This window comes from Leguminivora glycinivorella, chromosome Z (assembly GCF_023078275.1).
Source record: "Leguminivora glycinivorella isolate SPB_JAAS2020 chromosome Z, LegGlyc_1.1, whole genome shotgun sequence".
NCBI classification, from domain to species: Eukaryota; Metazoa; Arthropoda; class Insecta; order Lepidoptera; family Tortricidae; genus Leguminivora; species Leguminivora glycinivorella.
Genome location: NC_062998.1, coordinates 26,922,698 through 26,943,459, shown reverse-complemented (window position 1 = coordinate 26,943,459; position 20,762 = coordinate 26,922,698). Strand labels below are relative to the sequence as shown.

Genomic DNA, 20,762 nt, shown 5'->3' with positions numbered 1-20,762 from the left:
CGTTTTGTACTTTTATAGGCACGATTTAAGTGCGAATAGAATGGGGCAACAGATGTTTTAAGTTAGGTCCTTCGTCTATCTAATCCCGCACGATGGCTTCTCATCTTTAAATTGTTTTCGATCATCCGAAGGGATTCAAAGGTTTACAGCGTTATCTTTGCTTTGAATCTCGTTATATGGAATGTATATGTCTATTGGACTCGAGAAGGAACTCGAGAATTTACCCGATTTATGTTAAATGAATGCTTATTTTATCAGAAGATATCACCTCAGACATGTTTTTACTGTTTTCTTTAGTGTTCTGTTGTGTGTTTTATTGATCACTCTATGCCGTGACAAAAAAATAAATACCTACATATAAATAAAAAATTAATAATAAGTACGTAAAATAATAACTCTACTATAGTAAAACATTACAAACATTAATCAACCTGCCTGTGTGGTGACGGGTTAAGAATTTCACCACCCCTTATGGGAATGGGTCGTAGGCTGTTCACTGCAATGCCACAGTTTCGTTTTCTTTTAACCCCTTATTTGCCAATAAAGTAGTTTCATTACAAACATTAATCATGTGTAGTAAAAAATCAAGAAAAAAAGAATATAGTTTTTTATTGACCGGAGCTACACGACAGGTTTAATAATTTGTTTTGTATGTCCAGATGTTCTCTTCAAATCGCAAGTCCAAACCGATTCACATGAATTTATGAGGGTGACTGAACTTTGATAATGATTTTTTTTTTACTCAAAAAAGGTTACACAGTATTATTCTAATTATAGTATTTTCGCCAAACCTGTATGACAGTTTGTTGGCGAATGCAAGCACTCACTATTATTTCCTTATCGTCTACTGTGTAAGGTAGGTAGCAACAGCAACACACTATCTATGCTATTTGAATCTATGCTTTTTCACTTTTGCGGTTTTTAGGCACATCGCGAAGATCTATAGCTCACTAAGCCACTGTGTGATTCGTCGTTTTTAGGGTTCCGTACCTCAAAAAGGAAAAAATTGAACCCTTATAGAATCACTCGTGCGTCTGTCTGTCGGTCTGTCACAGCCAATTTTCTCCTTAACTACCGAAACGATTTAAACTTGAAGTTTGGCACAAATATGTTAACCTGTGACCCAAAGACGGACAGTGATATTAGCGCTTAAAAATAACAAGTATTCTGTTATGATTTTTTCATGGTTTTATTACTTTTGTGAACGTGGTGAGTTACGAACCAGTATAGCAGCATATTTTAAGGTGCAAAGTTGCAAACTTGCACACTATTATACTTATATGCATCGGAGTAAACGAGTAAGCACTGTCACTATTTCGTGAGAAAGGATATGTAAAATAAACGAATCAAAGAAAAGTATTCGTAGATATTTTACACCTGAATCAATTTTAACAAGCTGAAACGTCTGCTAACGATATTTCAAGTTTTATATTTATATGGAAAAATTTCAGCTTCTGGCGGGACTCGAATCCACATCAACCACATACCGGGCGGCCGCTCTTAACACAACTTACACACCTTTTGAGGTGGCGTATAGCGACATCTACTGACATAATGAACAGCACCGTAAATATTTTTATATTGTTTGCGGCACCGGACGGAGTCTCAAATCGTATTGAGAATTCACCAGTAACATTCATTTCATGTCTTTGTTTTTAATTATAAATGGGCTTACTCTTGGCCACAGACTAGCCGAAGGCAAAGTCGTGGCCTACTATGGAATGAGCTCATCCAGAAGATGCCTGTTCACTCTTGATTTGAAGGTTGCCGGGTTAAGTATATGAGCTCGGAATATAGGCGCAAGGAATTCCGCTCTTAACTAACTAGGGAAAAAGCAGCATCTCTTATCACAGGTATGAAAACTCGAAATATGAAACTCGTAAATCAGGGCAACTATATATTATCCATTAGATTCATGACGCTTATTTGGGAAAAATACTATACCAGTACGTAATTTTCACTTTAAACGACAGATAACGAAACCATAAATAATAAATAATACTAAAAAAATAAAATAAATATTATTACACAGTATCACTGAGTCCTACGGTAAGCTCAAGAAGGCTTGTGTTGTGGGTACTCACCTACTCAGACAACGATTTAGATTATATATATGCCAATATAAACATAGAAAAAATCCATGACTCAGGAACAAATAGCTGTGCTCATGACACAAATGCATTTTTTTATTATTATCATTTGCTTTATTTCTCTTTTCTCTTAAGCTAGGTTTTTTACAATATGAGTATAAAAGTAAAATAAAAAACACTTACAAAACAATATAAAGACATATAAACATAAATTATAAAAAACCTAACCTAGGGTGCCGCCAGCAGCGGGGCAGGGCCCAAGCTGCCGGTGGTTAGGGCTGCAGAAAGAGGAACCGTCGGACTATCCGCGCCGTGTCCAAGATCACCGCCTTCTGCATCTGGCCCTTGATCCAGCCACCTAGCGAGAGTCTCTTAAGATGTTGATCGAGACTCTTCGCTATGAGACCGTTCGCTGAAACGACTACAGAGTGTAACAAAAATGGTGGTGATCCGTTTAAGGGCGTACTCAGTATCGTATTCTTATCAGGAAAAAGTAGAAAATTTTTTTTTCGCTAAAAAAATTTTCACTTTTGTATGAGCCGGGCCGCGCGAATCGGTCGAATCTCCATACAAAGATAAAAAAAATTTTTGCGAAAAAAATTTTTTATCCTACTTTTTCCTGATGAGAATACGATACTGAATACGCCCTTAAACGGATCACCACCATTTTTGTTACACCCTGTATACGTACGGAACAATGATCGTTGAATCAACATCCCACATGGCGGTTATCTCGTGAGCCAAGTCTAGGTACATACTGGACTTGTCCTTCTCGGCTTTCACGAGATTCTCATCATGAGGGATGGTGATGTCAACGAGCACTGCCCGGCGTTGCAGTCGATCTATTATCACAATGTCAGGCTTATTGGCTACAATAGTCCTGTCAGTGATAATAGAATAGTGATTATTATTATTTATTATTATAAATGGGCTTACTCTTGACCACAGACTAGCCAAAGGCAAAGACGTGGCCTACGATGGAGTGAGCTCGAGCCCTTAACAAGACTAGAACCCGGGACCGCGGCTTAGCAGGCAGGGTCACTAGTCACTACCCGCTAGGCCATACCGGTCGTCAGAACATAGATGTCGTGACCGTAAAACTTTTCTGGATTTTTAAGACAATTTTTAGCCAGCCACACTTTACTTCTGGGACATCCTTTATTTCGTTGAACAGGAAAACTTTAACCATATGGTAAAATTCGATGTTTGAATTTCCGACGGAAAAGTTTGAAATTTAACCAAAGGGACAACCTGCCCCATCGCGAGTTACCTACTTATTTCTTGAAAGAAAATTCTGTGACGATTAGTAACACTTTACATAAACTTCGACAATCATTACTTAAAATAGCTCAAGGTACTCAATAGTAACTTTTAGTCTTGCCTTCGGCTACTTTTCAAAATATAACCAGAAATGTGTAGGTAAAAATTAATTATATCAGGGACAAAGATTTTAATAACATCAAATATTTTGCGAGTGACGTTTAAACGAACAGGCCTTTGTGAGGACAGATGAACATTTTCCTCTTTGTGTAAAATGTTGAGTCAGTTATTAGAAATGCCAGTAATTAAAATTTATGAAGCAAAATAATTACTAATGAATATTTTTAGCTTACAACATTTGACTAAAGGAGAAACATTAAAGAAAAGGTAAAATAATAATTGGGTATATACCTTCTAAAAATATTTTGAGACTTTATCATAATCTTAATGGAATCGATTGACATCAGAAAAACACCATGTAAAAAGCAAATTCATACAAATTGTATGGGAAAAGTTTTTCGCGATTTATGACTTTCTTAGCCGACATTTTTTTTTGGTCCCATGCAAGCTTTTGATCCTGAATAGGAATGGGATCGATTGGCATCAAAAAAAAGTTTCTAACTCAATCAATAAGGTTTGTATGAATAATCCGATTTTGGAAAAAGGATAGGTTCCACGTATTTTTTATTAGGTATAACTATAAAAGAATTTAAAATACCTATTCGGTATTTTTCAGCTCTGAATAAAGATACCTAAGAGTTCGCAGCAGGCTCGGTTTTTGTTATAAACGTAGTTACGCTCTCAATCTAAAACGACTAGCTTGATCGCCTACTGTAATTTAGTTTGCTTTGCTTCAGATAACACAGTTCAATAGAAAACTTGTTTACGCTCCATTTGGTTTGTTTGTTTAAGCTGGAGCTATATATACTTATAACTAGACGACTAGATATAACACATGTAAAATTCGGCCAGGTTGATGCGGAAAAGAGCGCGGGCGAACTCGCCTTTTCATACATATCCAACCCTCGTATCCTCCCTAGGTATTAACATACAGTATTTAATTAGTAAACATCACTTTTGTGGACAATATTATAAAATTTAACGACTCTGGTGCATACCTATCCCATACATAAAGACTGTATCGTTAAGTATAAATACAAAAACCAATTGCTATATTTTTCGACGTTGTATTTTTATTCATAATATATCTAATTTCCTATGTAGATAAATACCACACAAACCAAATTATGTTAGAACGAAACAAAACTAATTCGTTTTTTGTCAGTTTTCTGACCTTTTGTCTCATGCTGCTTATTAAAGTTCCGCCAGCCGCTTGACCAAAAGTATAGGCCACCTTGGTCCAGTTTGATCAAAACTGCTGCTCTGTATCGGCACTGCGGGCTGTTTTACGCAATTTGGCTTTCATTATAGCCCAGTAGTGCTCGATGGGGCGAAGTTCGGGACAATTTAGCAGATTAAGTTCTTTGTACCATTTCAGTACCTTCGCTGCATAATGGCATGACGCTGTCAGGTCAAAATATAGTTCAACAGTCGTGCTTTTTTATCATAGTCAACACTCGCTTCTGGAGACACTCCTTCATGTAGAATAGATATCGGCGTCAATAGGTGAAGTAGTAAAAAATGCACTCTATTTCAGTCCACATTCACAAATAACCAGCCAAACCATATTTTTCCAAATTTCTCGAAGCAAATTGACTTTTCAGGTTGTGAAGCCTCTGTTCTTTCGCGAACTGTGTAATACTGGGGACCTGGCAAAGACTTGTAGTCCAGAATTCACGTAAGTTTCGTCATCCATTATAACACAGGTATGATTTTTAGACAAAATTGAGTAGTACAACTTCCGGACATGTTTTTTGACAGATGCATTGCGCTTATCGCTTCTGTTCAGTTAATTCTATTTTTTGGATGTCTAAATTATTTCTCTTTGTAGCACGATGGACCATTCCGATACTAGTTCTCAATTTTTTAGCGATGTCTCGAATAGATACATATATATTAGATGCAAACGCCTTTACTATCTTTTGGTCCAGTTTTGGGTTGGATGGACCTGGTTTTTGCCCTGGTCGTTGTCGGTCATTGAAAGTACAGTCTTCACCGTACTTATGAATTTCAGTTTGAACTGCCCCCACACCACACTAACCCCTTCCGTTTGTGCGCACTAGTTTTAGGTACGTGATACCTTTTACAGTTCACCATTTGTCCACAATCGATTTTCGCTGTTGCGTAGTAAGGCCTCGCATTTTTTTATGCGAACAAAATGTGAACACCAAATTTAAGGAAATCAATTCTGTGATCAATGTCATACAATTATGTCTACCTAATCAGCTTTCTTTTTAAAGCTCTGGATAGTTTATGATACCTGGATTAAGTTGTATTTATACTTAACGATACAGTCTTTATTTAAAAACAGATGGCTCCCGCATGTAACATTTTGCTTTAGATTTTCTCCATTTTTGTCATGTCCTCAGGACCCATTAACTACCTATACAAAAAATCAGAATGACCCATATTTTGATATACACGGTGAAATAAAAAGCACCGTTCAAACGGCATAGTGACTTTTGAATTTTATTATGGAACCAATGCTGAGCCACCCTGTATATCTTTGTCTGAGTGCAAACAATACAAGCCTCCTTGAGCCTACCGTGGGATTCAGTCATCGGTGTAAGAACTAAGCATGTCCTTTAATCATTAATTATTCATAATTATAATGTTACCTTGTAAATTTAAAGCAAGAATAATTTATAAAGGATGGACAATCTTCGTTAAGAAGAATCGTACCTAAATTTTTAGCGCCACTAGTTAAATACTGTCATAACTACACTGATGATGCCTACAAATTTATTTTTTACAAAATGTTTATTGACGTGATATCATGATTTAAAAATAAAGAAATATGTAATTTGTTCTTAAAAAATAAAAACACGGAAAAATATTAGGGAAAAAAAATGATATTTGCACTTTCAGGCTGCGAAACAGCGCTATCTAGTTTTATCCCTAAAAGACCCATACATTTCAGGGGTACACATTTTTGTATGAGCTTTGTCAGTCCCGGTTGTATATCGTCCTTGGTTAAATAAATTAATTCGTACAAGGGTGATTCCCTGAGCATAAATGAAATTACATTCATATTTACTCGTGATTACTTCGGTATTGCAATCAAACATTTTGGAATTTGTGAATAATTATTATCTGTCAAGATTAACGTGTATACTTAGAACCTGTTTACATTTGTAGGTTCTAGTGTTTATTGTGAATGAAATACATGGGCTAAGTGGTAGGTCATATCTAGTTTTTATGTGTTAGGTTAAGATAAATTTAATTCTTTGGTTACTATAAACGGAGTGTTAAAAACACGTGTGACTCGACGGTTCCATGTATAATCATACAAAGTTAAGTTGGTAGCGATTTTTACAATTCCGCCGATGCAAATGTTACTTCAAACGGCAATAAGGCGATGAAATTGTGTCGTTTACTTTTAACCCTTACGCAGACGAGGCGAACAAATCGTTGCCAACTTAGCTTAGTCTGACTCCACCTTATCGAGTTTGGATACATTAATTGTAATTCTTACGAACCTGTCAGATAATTATACTGTTTATGTAAATATTAGTACAATATTAACAAAAAACACACCATTTACTAGCATTTGCCTCAAATGCCTAGACAGCGAAAATGGGTCACATTGAAATTTACAATTTTTACAAAGTTAAGCATTTCGGTTTCTTGTGATTTTTGTATGTCACAGTAAGTAATTATAATAATGCGCTTCTTAGCTCTTCGACTGGTGTTTTGCACAGAGTGTCATAATATTTTTAATTCTTATTATGATTTATTACCTTCAAAAATTTACCGATTTCAAAAAATTTTACTACATGCAATAACAATTTCGCTTTGCACAGTCTTCAGAATTTGGCTTAATACGAGTTCGCATGGCAGGCAGTCTTTTTCTACAAGTGAAACACGAAAATGCAAAGAAATATGAACAAAAAGGTTCGATCAAGCGAGTACTTATAAGAATAAAAAAACATTGATAGAAAATTAATACGAAATAGACCAGGAAATACGAGTAAGTTAAATAAAGTACCTAAAGGATTTAAAATGATTAAATTTTTTACCTACCTTTCAGAAGAAGCACACATTTTTGCCATGGTGCCCATCATTTTTAAATTACACCGGTCATGATCTTCACTTGTTTATCCTTTTATATCCTTATATATGCTTTCTGAAGTTCCTTGATTAAGACAAAATAATAACTGTATGTTCAAATAGTAAAGGATTCTTAAACCTAATTTGTTTTTTTCAGCACATAATTGTCAGAAGCTGAAACTTATGTATCATAGTTTTTAGTACGTTGTAATCTATATTATTTACTGTTCTAACCGTCAATATTTTGTTACACGTTATCACGAAAGAGCGGACGAGCGCGGACTGAAATAACACTTCTGAAAACCAAATCTCAACACCAATATACGTGTAACCGGTGGCAAAATAGCAAACTAATGGGCAAGCCCTCATTCTGAAACATTTCGCGTAGGCGCTAGCGTAATAGGTGACGGTAAAATAAAGTTGGTTTTCCAGTATTCCGATCTCTTGGCGCTGGTGAAAGGCAGATTGTGGGAAAGCTCCACAAATAGTTCACTCCGCTTTAACTAGATGGCGCTGCATTGTAGGAAATGGTTGAGTGACTATTATCTTTTTTCATCACATCAACTGATGAAGATTCTGTTGATTCAAAAAATCGTAACGGTGAGTGTTTTATCAACAATAAGTAATTCCATACAAATTTAAAATTGATGTCATAAGCGAACTAGTATTAGAATTGACTTCTAAATGATAATTTTGAAACATAAATGTTATATAAATTAATGGGAATGTTGTGGTATTCTTACAGATTTATTCTTATATTATAGATATATTCTTACATTAATTTACAAATTTTAACTTGATGTCTTAAGCTGACTGATGTAATTTACACATAAATGATGATTTTAAATCATAAATATTGGATAAATCGATGGATTTGATTTAGTTTTAAGTTTTTGTCTCTTTCTAACGCGAGCGAAGCCGCGGGCAATAGCTAGTAGATATATATATATATAGACCGATCGATTCCAGACCTTAAATATCGTATTTTTTTTAATTTAGTCATTTTACATACAAAGTTTTTCTAAGACTTACTTCCTTTGTCTGAGAATATGTGGAAAACTAATCACACCTGTTTTTATTGTATGGTGCCAATCGGAAGAATAGTCATAAATAGTAACTCTTCTGAAAACTAAAATTGTGTTTTAAAAGAAAGGAACAACGTGAAATAAATTATTTTAATCAAATTAAAAACATACCCTACGAGTAAGTACATGAAACTGACTCTGAAAATCTCAGAAAATCTTTGAATTCAGAATTACTGCCTTTAAAATAAAATAAAGTCTTCTTTCAGCAAAATTCCCTATCTGCAATACCTATTTAAGGTACTTTCCATTCATGTCCCATAGTCTTGTGATACCCTGTATAGAGACTATGTTTTTATTTAATTTTTGTGTAGGTACATAATGTTATTAACTTATTAATGTTATATTATACCCATGTTCTTTGCATGTGCACAATAAAGTCATTTTTTTTTTTTTTTTTTTTTTTATATACCACGTCGGTGGCAAACAGGTATACGGCCCGCCTGATGGAAAGCGGTCACCGTAACCTATGGACGCCCGCAACTCAAGGGGTGTCACGTGCGCGTTGCCGACCCATTAGAAACTTGTACACTCCTTTTTTGAAGAACCCCATACTGTAGTTCATCGGGAATACCTCGACAGGGAGCTCATTCCACAGCCGGAGCGTTCGTGGGAGGAAATTCCTCTGAAACCGCACGGTGCGCGACCATTTAGGTTGCAAGGTGTGTGGATGAGCGCCCTGTCGATGGCGAGCGGTGCGATGATGAAAAGTGGCCGTTGGCATCATGTCAAACAGTTCTTCAGAACACAACCCATTGTACAGGCGATAGAACACACATAAGGAGGCGAAGTCCCTCCTTAGACTTAAGGGTTCAATACCGCCTGTGAGTTTGGGATCGTCGACAATTCGTACAGCGCGTCTCTGGATCGAGTCAAAGGGTCCAAGCTGGTATCCAGGTGCTCCTGCCCAAAGGTGACAGCAGTACTCCATGTGGGGTCTAACTTGCGACTTGTACAAGAGCAGTCTTTGCCCCGGAGTAAAGTATCCCCTCGCTCTGTTGAGCACACCGAGCTTTTTGGATGCCAACGCAGCTTTCCCTTCCAAGTGACAACGGAATTGGACGCTACTCGAAATGTCGACTCCGAGGATCCCAATACTTCCTGACAAGGTAAGGGCTGTGCCTTGAAACTGTGGAACCACAGTAAATGGGGTTTTCTTAGCGGTGAACGCACACACCTGTGTCTTAGTGGGATTGAAACAGACTAGGTTGTCCCGACCCCACACCGAGACTCCGGACAGAATCCTCTCGATGTCCGACACAAGCTTTTCACGACTTTCTAGCACCATTGAACGACGGATTTTAGCACGGCCCGTGTAAAATGTATCCCCAGTACTGTCATCCGCATAGCAATGGATGTCGCCGATAGACAACATGTCATTGATATGCAGCAAGAACAGCGTTGGGGATAGCACAGAACCTTGCGGGACGCCAGCGTTTATGTCCATGCTATCGGAGCAGCTACCGTCTACTACGGCTCGTATGCGTCTGCCGGACAAAAAGCTGGCAATCCATTTGCATAATCCCTCGGGCAGTCCATAAGATGGTAACTTCGACAAAAGGCCCCTATGCCAGACCCGATCAAATGCCTTCGCTATATCTAGGCTAACTGCCAATGCCTCACCTTGACTCTCAATGGCCGAAGCCCAGCGGTGAGTTAGATACACTAGAAGATCACCAGTAGAGCGACCGTGGCGAAAGCCATACTGGCGGTCGCTTATTAGATCGTGTTCTTCTAGGTATCCAAGGAGCTTCGAGTTAATTACACGCTCCATGACCTTAGAGAGAAGGGAGGTAATAGCGATAGGCCTATAGTTTGATGGATCCGATCTGTCGCCCTTTTTTGGGACAGGGTGCACAAGGGCCGTTTTCCACGAAGATGGAACTTCCCGTTTGCTAATAGAAAGCGTGAAGAGATGCGTTAGCACGGGACACAACTCTGGAGCACAGCGTTTGAGCACAACTGCAGGTATGCCGTCTGGCCCGCTCGACTTGTGAACGTTTAAGGACAGTAGCTCCCGCCGAACATCCTTCTGAGAGATGCGGATTTCCGGCATGGAGTGTGCGCACCGCGGTATGGTAGGTGGCACGGTGCTACCGTCATCGCTCACAGTCGAGTTCGAGGCAAAAAGAGTACCTAGAAGATCGGCTTTCTCTTTTGCACTATGGACCAGATTACCGTCAGCATTTCGCAGTGGTGGTAGAGACGACCGACAAAAGTTCCCCTCGGCAGCTTTGGCGAGAGACCAGAAAGCGCGACTCCCGGATGGGTAGCCTGCGAGTTTCTCACCAAATCTGCCGACAAAATCGAACTTTGCTCTGGCAATAGCTTTTTTACTAGACCTCGAGGCAGTCATTACCTGTACCTAATTAAAAAAAGTAAAACTAATAATAGAAGATTGTTAGGTATGTGTTTTTTCAGTACAGATAAGGTACAGCGGGGCAAATCTCGACTGGGGGACAATTGAAACTAGTTAACTATTTCCATGACTGCACTATGATGTTGAGTTTTACATGTATCCACTGAACACGCCTACCATAATATATAACCGGTGCACACTTTATTTAATAATGCAAACATTGTATAAAACATACAAAAATGCACCAGTTACATTTGCCCCCCAGTCATTTGCCCCGCTGTACCTTAGTGTTTTTTTAACCCCCGACGCAAAAACAATGGGGTGTTATGTCAGTCTGTCTGTCTGTGTGTGTGTGTCTGTCTGTGGCATCGTAGCTCCCGAATGGATGAACCGATTTAGATTTAGTTTTTTTTGTCTGAAAGCTGAGTTAGTCGGGAGTGTTCTTAGCCATGTTTCATGAAAATCGGTGTACTATGTCGCGGTCGAGGGTTTTTTCAAAATTTCAATTTTGTGGTTAGGTTATTATGGCACTAGTGCGAGAAGTGGGTAATTTTTTTTGTCAAATCGAAATTTCAGAGCCGCTGTACTCAAAAATGTTGTACGACACACGTGTGAAAAGGTAATTCGTAACTAGTGTCGATTAAAAACACGACCGAAGGGAGTCGGCCAAATCTCAAGGAAGGGGGTTCTCAATTTCGTCGGTATGTTTTTTTTTAACCCCCGACGCAAAAACGAAGCGGTGGTATAAGTTTAGCCGGGTCCAGACATGTATCATTTGCCCGATCCGATCACCGTATCCGTATCGCCGACGCGTATCATGATCGCATATGTGGACGGGTAATGATACGCGTATCATTATACGCGATCTCGATACGCCGTTATGATACGGCCCGACCCATGTCATGTCGGTTTTTGTCCGATCATCAAAGGTGATACAGATACGGACGGGGGTCAGTCTGGACGCATCACTCGCGACGCTCGGTCGGTTGCACGTGCGCGTCATTTTCGTGTCCTTGCCGTGAAATAAAAACAATGAATTGGAACAATGAAAATGTTATTAAATTTATCGAGGCCTATAAAGAAAAGCAAGTATTATGGGACCCCAGCCACAAAAGCTATTACAACAGGAATCTGAAGCAGGAAGCCTGGGATGAACTCTAAACTGGGATGAACTTAGAATATTGTGAATGACAATAAAACAGGCACATGAAATTGCTAAATTCTCGTACACTTCAACCAACTGCGACGACATGTTTGATCAAGAGCAGAAACTGAACTGGGCAATTTGATACGCGATCATGACTATTGTGAAGATACGGATACGGAGCAAATCGGAGGCGTCCACAACTTGATACGGGGCTTGATACAATACGCAGATACGGTACGGTGATCGGATACGGTGATAGGATCGGGCAAATGATACATGTCTGGACCCGGCTTTTGACGTGTCTGTCTGTCCGTCTGTCCGTCCGTCCGTCCGTCTGTCTGTCTGTCTGTCTGTCTGTCTGTCTGTCTGTCTGTTTGTCTGTCTGTCTGTGTGTGTGTCTGTCTGTGGCATCGTAGCTCCCGAACGGATGAACCGATTTTGATTTAGTTTTTTTTTGTCTGAAAGCTGAGTTAGAATCAGACGTAATGATTACGACTTCACAGCGGATATTATTAAGTATGGGACTACTGAACGCGTCTTACAAGGTGGCAAAGAAAAAATTGCTAACTTTACAAAAAGTGATTGTTTGGTAATATTGTGCGGAGGAAGTGATCATAATATTAACTCCGTAAATAAGGTTGTAAGTCTCTTAGAAAGTACTGTTAAAAATGCCACTCACACCAATGTGATCATCTGTGATATACCCTATAGTGTTAACCAGTACGCTGAAGATTACAATAGTTATATAGGAAAGATTAATTTTGCCCTGCATAAGAAATTTGCTAACACACTCAAACGTTTGGCTTCAACCAAACAGTACTTATTTAGGGCCCGCTGACTATAAATTAAATGGTAATGAACTGAATTTTAGGGGCAAATACAAATTGGCCAAATGTATAAACAACGTGTTAAAGAGCGTGAATGAAGCATTCTATAATAAGGGTTCTTTTTTATAAATAACGTAACTAGCCGCAAGGCTAGTAAACCAGAGCTTGGTAAAAGTAGCAGTGCAGATCTTGTAACTTATAATCATATACATGATGTGTTACATCAGAACATAAATGGCATAATTAATAAAGCTGACGCATTAAGCGTCCATTTAGATAATTTACTTGAATCTGGTAAGCCAATAGACGTTATTTGTATAACAGAACATAACATGAACTTACAAGATGACATTCATTTAGTGATATCAAATTACAATCTAGCCGCCCATTTTTCAAGAAATAATAGAAATGGTGGGTCATGCATATTAGTCAGAAACATTCATAAATATAATATTCTACCAGAAATCGCTGGCTTTTCTATTCCTAATATAATTGAATGCTGTGCGGTGGAGCTAACAGATCACAAAATTATTATTGTTACAATTTATAGAGTGCCTAAGAATGACAATAATTCTGTAAGAATATTTTTTGATAAACTGTATTCCATTTTAAACCACATATGTAGTAGAAATAACAAAATAATAATCTGTGGTGACTTTAATATTGACATTCTAAAAAGGACCTCGTCATCATTAGAATTTAAGAATATATTATACAGCTACAATTTAACACTAGCTATTCTGGAGCCGACAAGATTATGTAGTAACACTTGCATAGACAATATAATCCATAATGTACGGGGCAGTAAAGCTGAAGTAATTGAATTAGCACTTTCTGATCACACAGCTCAAATTCTAAAATGTCCAGTAAAGAAAATTAACCTTCTGACCCATTGGTACATTAAAAGGAGAGACCTAAGCCAGGAAAATATAGATAAGTTCACTGACTGCTTGCAAAACTTAAACTTTAATGAAGTATACTCATCCGTTGATCCTAATGAAGCATTCAATGCTTTTTCTGACTTATTTAGCCTATTTTATAATCTATGCTTCCCTTTCCAAAGGGTAAAAGTATCATCCACAAAAAAACCTAAATGGATATCGAAAGGTATAAAAAACTGCTGCAAAAAAAAGAGAATGCTACTTTGGAAATGTCGATGCTCTCGTGAAAATGGCGACAAAGAGAAATATAAAAATTACCCTAAGTGACTTAAAAAAATTATTAACTTAACCCAAAAGTCACAAAATAATCATTTAATTACTGTTGCTGAAAACAAATCCAAAGCTACCTGGAAAATAATTAATCATTCAAAACTCAATCAGCCGAAGCAATATATTTCACAGATAGCAATGAATAATAATGTTATAATGAATCCTCAACAAATTGCCCAAGAATTTAACAATAATTTCATTGACCAAATTCAACCAATTAGTACAATTAGTTCTAATAACAATTTGACATTTAATGTACTGAATTCTTTATTTATGCAGCCGTGTACTCCCAAAGACATTAACAATATAATAGGATCTCTTAAAAATACGAACAGCACTGGCTGTGATGGCATTAGTACGATTATAATAAAGAAAGTTGCTGATATAATTTCACCCATTTTAAGTCATATCATAAACCAATGTATCACGTGTGGTAAATTTCCTGACAAATTAAAGTTGACCATTGTAAAACCTCTTCATAAAAAAGGTAGCAAAGAAAACATTAATAATTATAGACCAATAGCTCTAATTCCTGTATTTTCAAAAATTATAGAAAAATTTTTATATAGCAGCGTATCAAATTACTTTGAATGCAATAACTTATTTGCTAATGAGTAAAAAGGTTTCCGAAAGAATATGTCGATCAATATGGCTATTTATGACTTAGTTCAAACCGTCTTAAAGAATTTGGATAAAAAGCGCCCAGTCGCAGCGTTGTATATGGACATGTCGAAAGCGTTCGATTATGTTGACCATCAAATACTTTTGGACAAACTTCATCGCTACGAAATACGCGGCAATGTACATTCTTTAATAAAATCTTATTTAAGCGGTAGGAAACAATTTACTCAAATCAATCAACTATGTCCAAAGTCGAAGATGGAAGTAACATATGTATCGAATATAAGAGAAGTTCGTTATGGGGTGCCGCAGGGAAGCGTTCTAGGGCCCCTGTTGTTTCTGATTTATATAAATGATATGCCAAATGCTACAGACCATTCAATGGTTCTTTTTGCTGATGACAGCACCATTATATTTTCTGATAGTGTTTTGAACTCTTATGAGGTTGACATCAATGGAACTTTGTGTAAAATTATAGATTGGCTAACAAGTAATAACTTGAGAATTAATTTGGACAAAACGAAACTTATGACATTTAAACAAAAGACTAATTATTTACCTAATTAAACTGTAGCTTATAAGGGGCAAAATGTTGATGAGACGGACGTGACTAAATTTCTAGGATTGTATGTAGATGATAAGTTGACATGGAAAGACCAAATTGACTCTATATGTAAGAAATTAAACCAATATTCCTATGCACTGTATAATTTAAGAAAAAGAGTGAATATGCCAGCAGTGCTCACTGCTTACCATGCCTTTGTGACATCGACCCTAAGGTACGGAATAATATTTTGGGGTAACTCTACAGACCGAGAATTAGCTTTTCTGGCTCAAAAAAAGTGTGTTAGATCCCTGTGTGGCATTAGTTTTGAAGAATCGTGCAAGCCTTACTTTCAAAATCTTAAGATCCTAACACTTCCTAGTCTGTATATTTATGAAATGTGTATTTTTGTCAAATGTAACTCTCATTTATTCTTAAGCTTTAAAAGCATACGACTACAAGGAAAAATATTGCATTCAGTTGTACCCAAGACAATGCTATTCCAAAAAATGTAGTCGGAATGGCCCCAAGAATATTCAACAAAATACCACAACATATTCAATTATTACCACTTAACAAGTTTAAAAATGCCTTAAAATTGTTGTTAGCTCAAAAGAGTTACTACTCTATAAAAGAATTCTTAGATGATAAAGACTTCTGAATATTAGGATATAATTATGTAGGTAATTATTAATTTATAGTTTGACATGCATGCTCTCAAATTTGTATGCCGTAAGGCGCCACATAGTGAAACTGAACTGAAATGTAATGTAACAACTTATGTACACCTATGTTGGACAAATAAATGATTCTGTATTCTGTATTCTGTATTAGTCGGAAGTGTTCTCAGCCATGTTTCATGAAAATCGGTCCACTATGTCGCGGTCAGGGATTTTTTCAAAATTTTAATTTTGTGGTTAGGTTATTATGTTTGTTATTCGATATATCTCCGTCGTCCGATTTTGAAGTTTTTTTGTTATTGAATGTATATAGGTACATACAAATTGGTCATATTTTTATCAGAACCCAGTTCTGATGATGGGATCTTGGAGAAATCGAGGGAACTCGTCAAATATTAAAGGCGCAATACGTATTAATTATAGTGATTTTTGTGTTTTTTTTATAAGAACAGCATGCATTTACGTTTAGAAAAGTGACATTTGGTGCAGTGGAACTGCTGATGAGGATCAGAACGGAACTCCTCAAATTTGAACGGTACACTTATAGGGACTTTGGTATTTTTATGAGAGCAGCAGCGTGCATTAACGTTCAGAACACTGAAATTTGGTGCAGTGGAACTGCTGATGATAATCAGAACGGAACTCCTCAACAGCGCATAGCTCATGTTAGGAGATTTGTTATGTTTGTTTAGCATGTTGGGTTTCCATGTCACATTTTGCACCAGTTCGAATTCTGGTGATGAGGTGATGAGGAACCAAGGAAACTCCTCAAATATGAACGGCACAATTATACTTAGTGACTTTTGTATTTTTATGAGAAAATCACTTACAAATTACATTACAAATGTAACATTTGATGAAGTGGAACTACTAATGATGATCAGTGCGGAACTCCTCAGAGACGTATATAGCTCATGTTAGGAGAATACCTAACATGAGCTCTCATGACATTAACGTGGGCTCTTTGGTACTACCTATGTTTGTTAAGCAAATTGAGTTTTCAAATCAAATTTTGTTAAGCTCGATTTTTTACAATCGGAATATCGGCTTCATGAGGAATTAAGGGAAACATTAACGGTATACGTCTATTCACATAGCTGGGCACCGTTAATCAAATAGTTAACTTCGTTAATCGCTAATCCGTTACTAAAAAAGTTAACTTCGTTAATCGTTAAAGCGATACATTTCGACAAATTTAACGTAAGTTAAAGTTAATCGTTAATCCGTTAACACGTGAAAAAAATGAACTTTTCTTTAAATATTTAGTTGCATCAGTATCCACTATAACGTATTATATTTCTGTAAAAGGCCGAAGTATAGCTAGCCTATTGAACTCTAGGCTGCACGTGGAAGGCAGTGATCGCCTGAGCTACTGCCAAGAGCTGTGTCAGGACTGTCAGGAGAGATGCTGGCGGTGATGGGACTGTTGTGGCACTTTGGGCGGTAGTACGAGTCCGTTAACATTTTTTCAAGTTAACTTAAAAGTTAATCCGTTAATCGAAATGTTAACTTCGTTCATTAACTATTAACGGATTAACGAGTTAATGCCCAGCTATGTCTATTCATTTGTAATTCTATCAAACAATCAAAGTTTTAAATTAACAGTTAAAATAAATACACATAGATAATCCAACAATCACAAGTATCTTTCACCAGGACTCCAAAAGTGGCGGCTTTTTTTCTTAAAAAATATTATTAATCGCCACTTGTTTCGACCTTACTTTTTTCCTCATTTATATCGTAATGTACCTATTAAAGTTGTTCATTGGGATTTATATTTTATAAAACTTTCCTACTTATTCTTAACGGCTACAGGTTACAATACGGTTAATGTATTAATTACACTCATATTATTGTATTCAGTTGAAGCTATTTAATGCTTACTATACTAGGTACATGACCGATTATTCAGAGCTCTGCGATTATCGGACATTCCCTAAAGTTATCCGCATTCCTAAGTAGGTACGTAGGTGTGGTATTCCGGTTCAAGTATAGTTATAAATGTTATAATTATTGAAAAAGTTTAGGTTTAGGTTCGTGTCCGCCGAACAATATCTATAAGTAAGCTATAAGCGCAATTCCACAATGTGTCTTACCTTTGTTTGTGTTGCTTCTTTATTTTGTATTGTTGTATTTTGTCGAGGTGTGCAATAAAGAGTATTTGTATTGTCTTAACTCACTTGCCATTGCCTGTTGTTCAGTAATTACGAATCTTTTTTTATAACATGACAACTTTAATTATGATTTATGAACCAAAGTTTTAAAATTTCTTACCATTGGCAGTCAGCATACTTTGACTGATATTTTTTCACGTTATCCACGTTAATCACCTGAGCTCGATCACCCAGGTGATTGTATGGGCCGATCTGAGATCCCCCAGGTGATCCTATTGGACCACGTGTCTGTCATGCTCCCCCGGGTGATTTTACTGGACAAAATGATGTCCAATTAGGATACCCCATGAAATAATATTATTCCACGAGTGATCCTAGTGGACAAACTTATCCTGCAAGATCACCCAGGTGATTATTTTGGATTATGCTGTATATTATAATCACCCAGGTGATTTTTATGGACATCACAATGTCCATTAAAATCACCCGGGTGATTCTCTAAATGGATAATATTCTATTAATGAAAAACTGTTTGTTAGAAATGTGATGGTCGTCGCGGAGGGCGAGCCACACATATCCTTCAGCCTGAGGGGTCTTGTGAAGGTTTCCAAGCTAACTCAGGGTAGGGAGGATGAGCTGATAAGAAACACCACTTAAAAGTAACGAACTGGCGTCTTACGCGCCTTTTATTTATAAAGAACTCTTAGGTCTAATTACACTGGTTTCGCTCCAGACGGGAGCGAGCTATATCCAACTATATAATTATAATATATGATACGTATATGTGATAACCCGAGGTATGGCAGCGTGCCCTGGAAATGTTGGATAACGGAACGTTCCCCGGGGAACAGGGTCGGGAATAAACCGTCCTGGCTAGCTACGCGGGCTTCCACGCGGCCGGGAGAGGTTATACTACGGGGGGAAGGAAGGGGGAAGTCTCCTGGCTAACTACGCGGGGCGCCACGCGGCCGGAAGACTTATACCTAGGGACACTTGGGGCGAACGCGGGCTTCCACGCCGCTACACCAAGCGGAGTAGCCGTTGTGCCTTGCTCGGGCTCAGCACAGCGACTGCCGGTCGGTCCGCGCTCCGCGCGGTTATATAGGCGTGCGGCGTCGGCGAGGCACGGTGGGGTGTGTAGCCGGAGTAGTCTGCTCGTCGCGCGTCGCGCTACACCGCTTCGGATGCCGTCCGTTGTGACGATGCCGGGTCGTCACAGTGCCTCCCCCGACGAGGAGATTTTTGCCTCGGGTAAAAATCACCGTTAATTAAACTGGTTAGGTACCTATACCCCTTGCTGGTAGTTATAATACTAATTTGGGTATTGCAACGCCAAATAGTTATATTTACTTAATTTTTTAATTGAAATAAGTATATATCTACTGTTCCATTCTGGTATTTATTTATTTACGGATTAGGGTTAATTATTTTCTTAGCTTTATGTATTCTGGAATATTATCTACTTTAATAAAGTCTACCGGGGAGAAAAGAAAAATAATAAACTGGTCAAATCTTCGGTATCTACGGAAGTAAATGAGAGAAAGTGAAAATAAAATATAATATATATAAAATAAAACAAAACCGTTCTTGGTTTATTTTTTCTTATTTGCGGAATTCGCTTTTCCTTTTATTGCCTTTCTCTTGGCTTTTGTTTAGTTCGGATAAGTAGTCTGCGGTCCTGCGCCGCCTCGATCACTTCTTCTTTTTCCTTCTTGTTGCGCGGTTCGTTCTGTCGGCGCCGGTCGCTGCTAATCGGTTCAGTGATCCATGTCGGTATATTTCTTTATGTAGGCCGCGTCTTGAGCCTGATACCCATCGAGGTCCCCTATCGGTCGGTTGTCCGCTTCGACCTGTACCTCGATGTGGGGTTCCGGGCGGGCCTGGGTTTCGGTGTCGGGTTGGGTTCGTACTTCCGCGCAATGCCTCAGTATCTCGCCTCCGTCGATTAATATGTCTCCCTTGATCACCTGGCGGCTCTAGTATTGCCGCTGTACGGTCTTCCTCCGGGTTCCAGTTGCCGGGAGTTGAGGTCTTGGCGCTAGTCTGGTGCTTTAGTCTGGTCTGGTCTGGTTTTGTTCTCTGGTGCTCAAGTCTGGTTACTTTCTTGTAAAGCTTGCCATTTTTGACGCAGCATTCCTGGGGCTGGTCCGCGGCGTTTCCTATTTCTGTGTGTTTTCTGTCGCACAAATTATGTTCTTCTGCTGTACATATAAGGTTTCTGGATAGTTCGTCCGCGATATGGTTATGTTTCCCACTCCGGACCGGTGAACTGTACGGGCTATCGGATTTCTGAATTATACCTTGATTCAGGGTAGCTTTTACATATGTGTTTCTGATCTGTCGTTGTGTGGGGTTCCTTGGGTAGGACTTCTTAGTGTATTCCAGTTCCGGCATATTTTCTTTGCGCGATTCGCTTTGTGTACTCCCGTTTCCCTTAGCGGAAGCGCTTGCGGCCCACGTGATGGTCATACCGATGCGTCGCAGAACATCCATACCTATGATTATCCACGATGCTGAGGGCAGTACTCGAACCCAGTGTTTGATTCGTATGCCCTTTATTTGTATGTCTACCAACACTTTAGCGTTCACTTGCGCTCTTCCGCCGTTTGCGAGTGTCACTTCTCTGTGAACCTCTTCCTGCACCGCGCCGTTCTCCA

At 38.2% G+C, this 20,762-nt stretch overlaps 1 protein-coding gene across 1 annotated transcript in view; it reads right to left on the bottom strand.

Moving 5' to 3' along the window:
* Positions 1–7,785, bottom strand: part of LOC125241555 (neuroligin-4, Y-linked-like) — a 44,885-nt gene extending 37,100 nt beyond the window's left edge. Inside the window, exon 1 of the mRNA XM_048150092.1 lies at positions 7,494–7,785. The gene's annotated coding sequence lies outside the window, so the exon portion shown is untranslated. The remainder of the gene's footprint in view (positions 1–7,493) is intronic.
* Between the last annotated feature and the right edge of the window lie 12,977 nt (positions 7,786–20,762).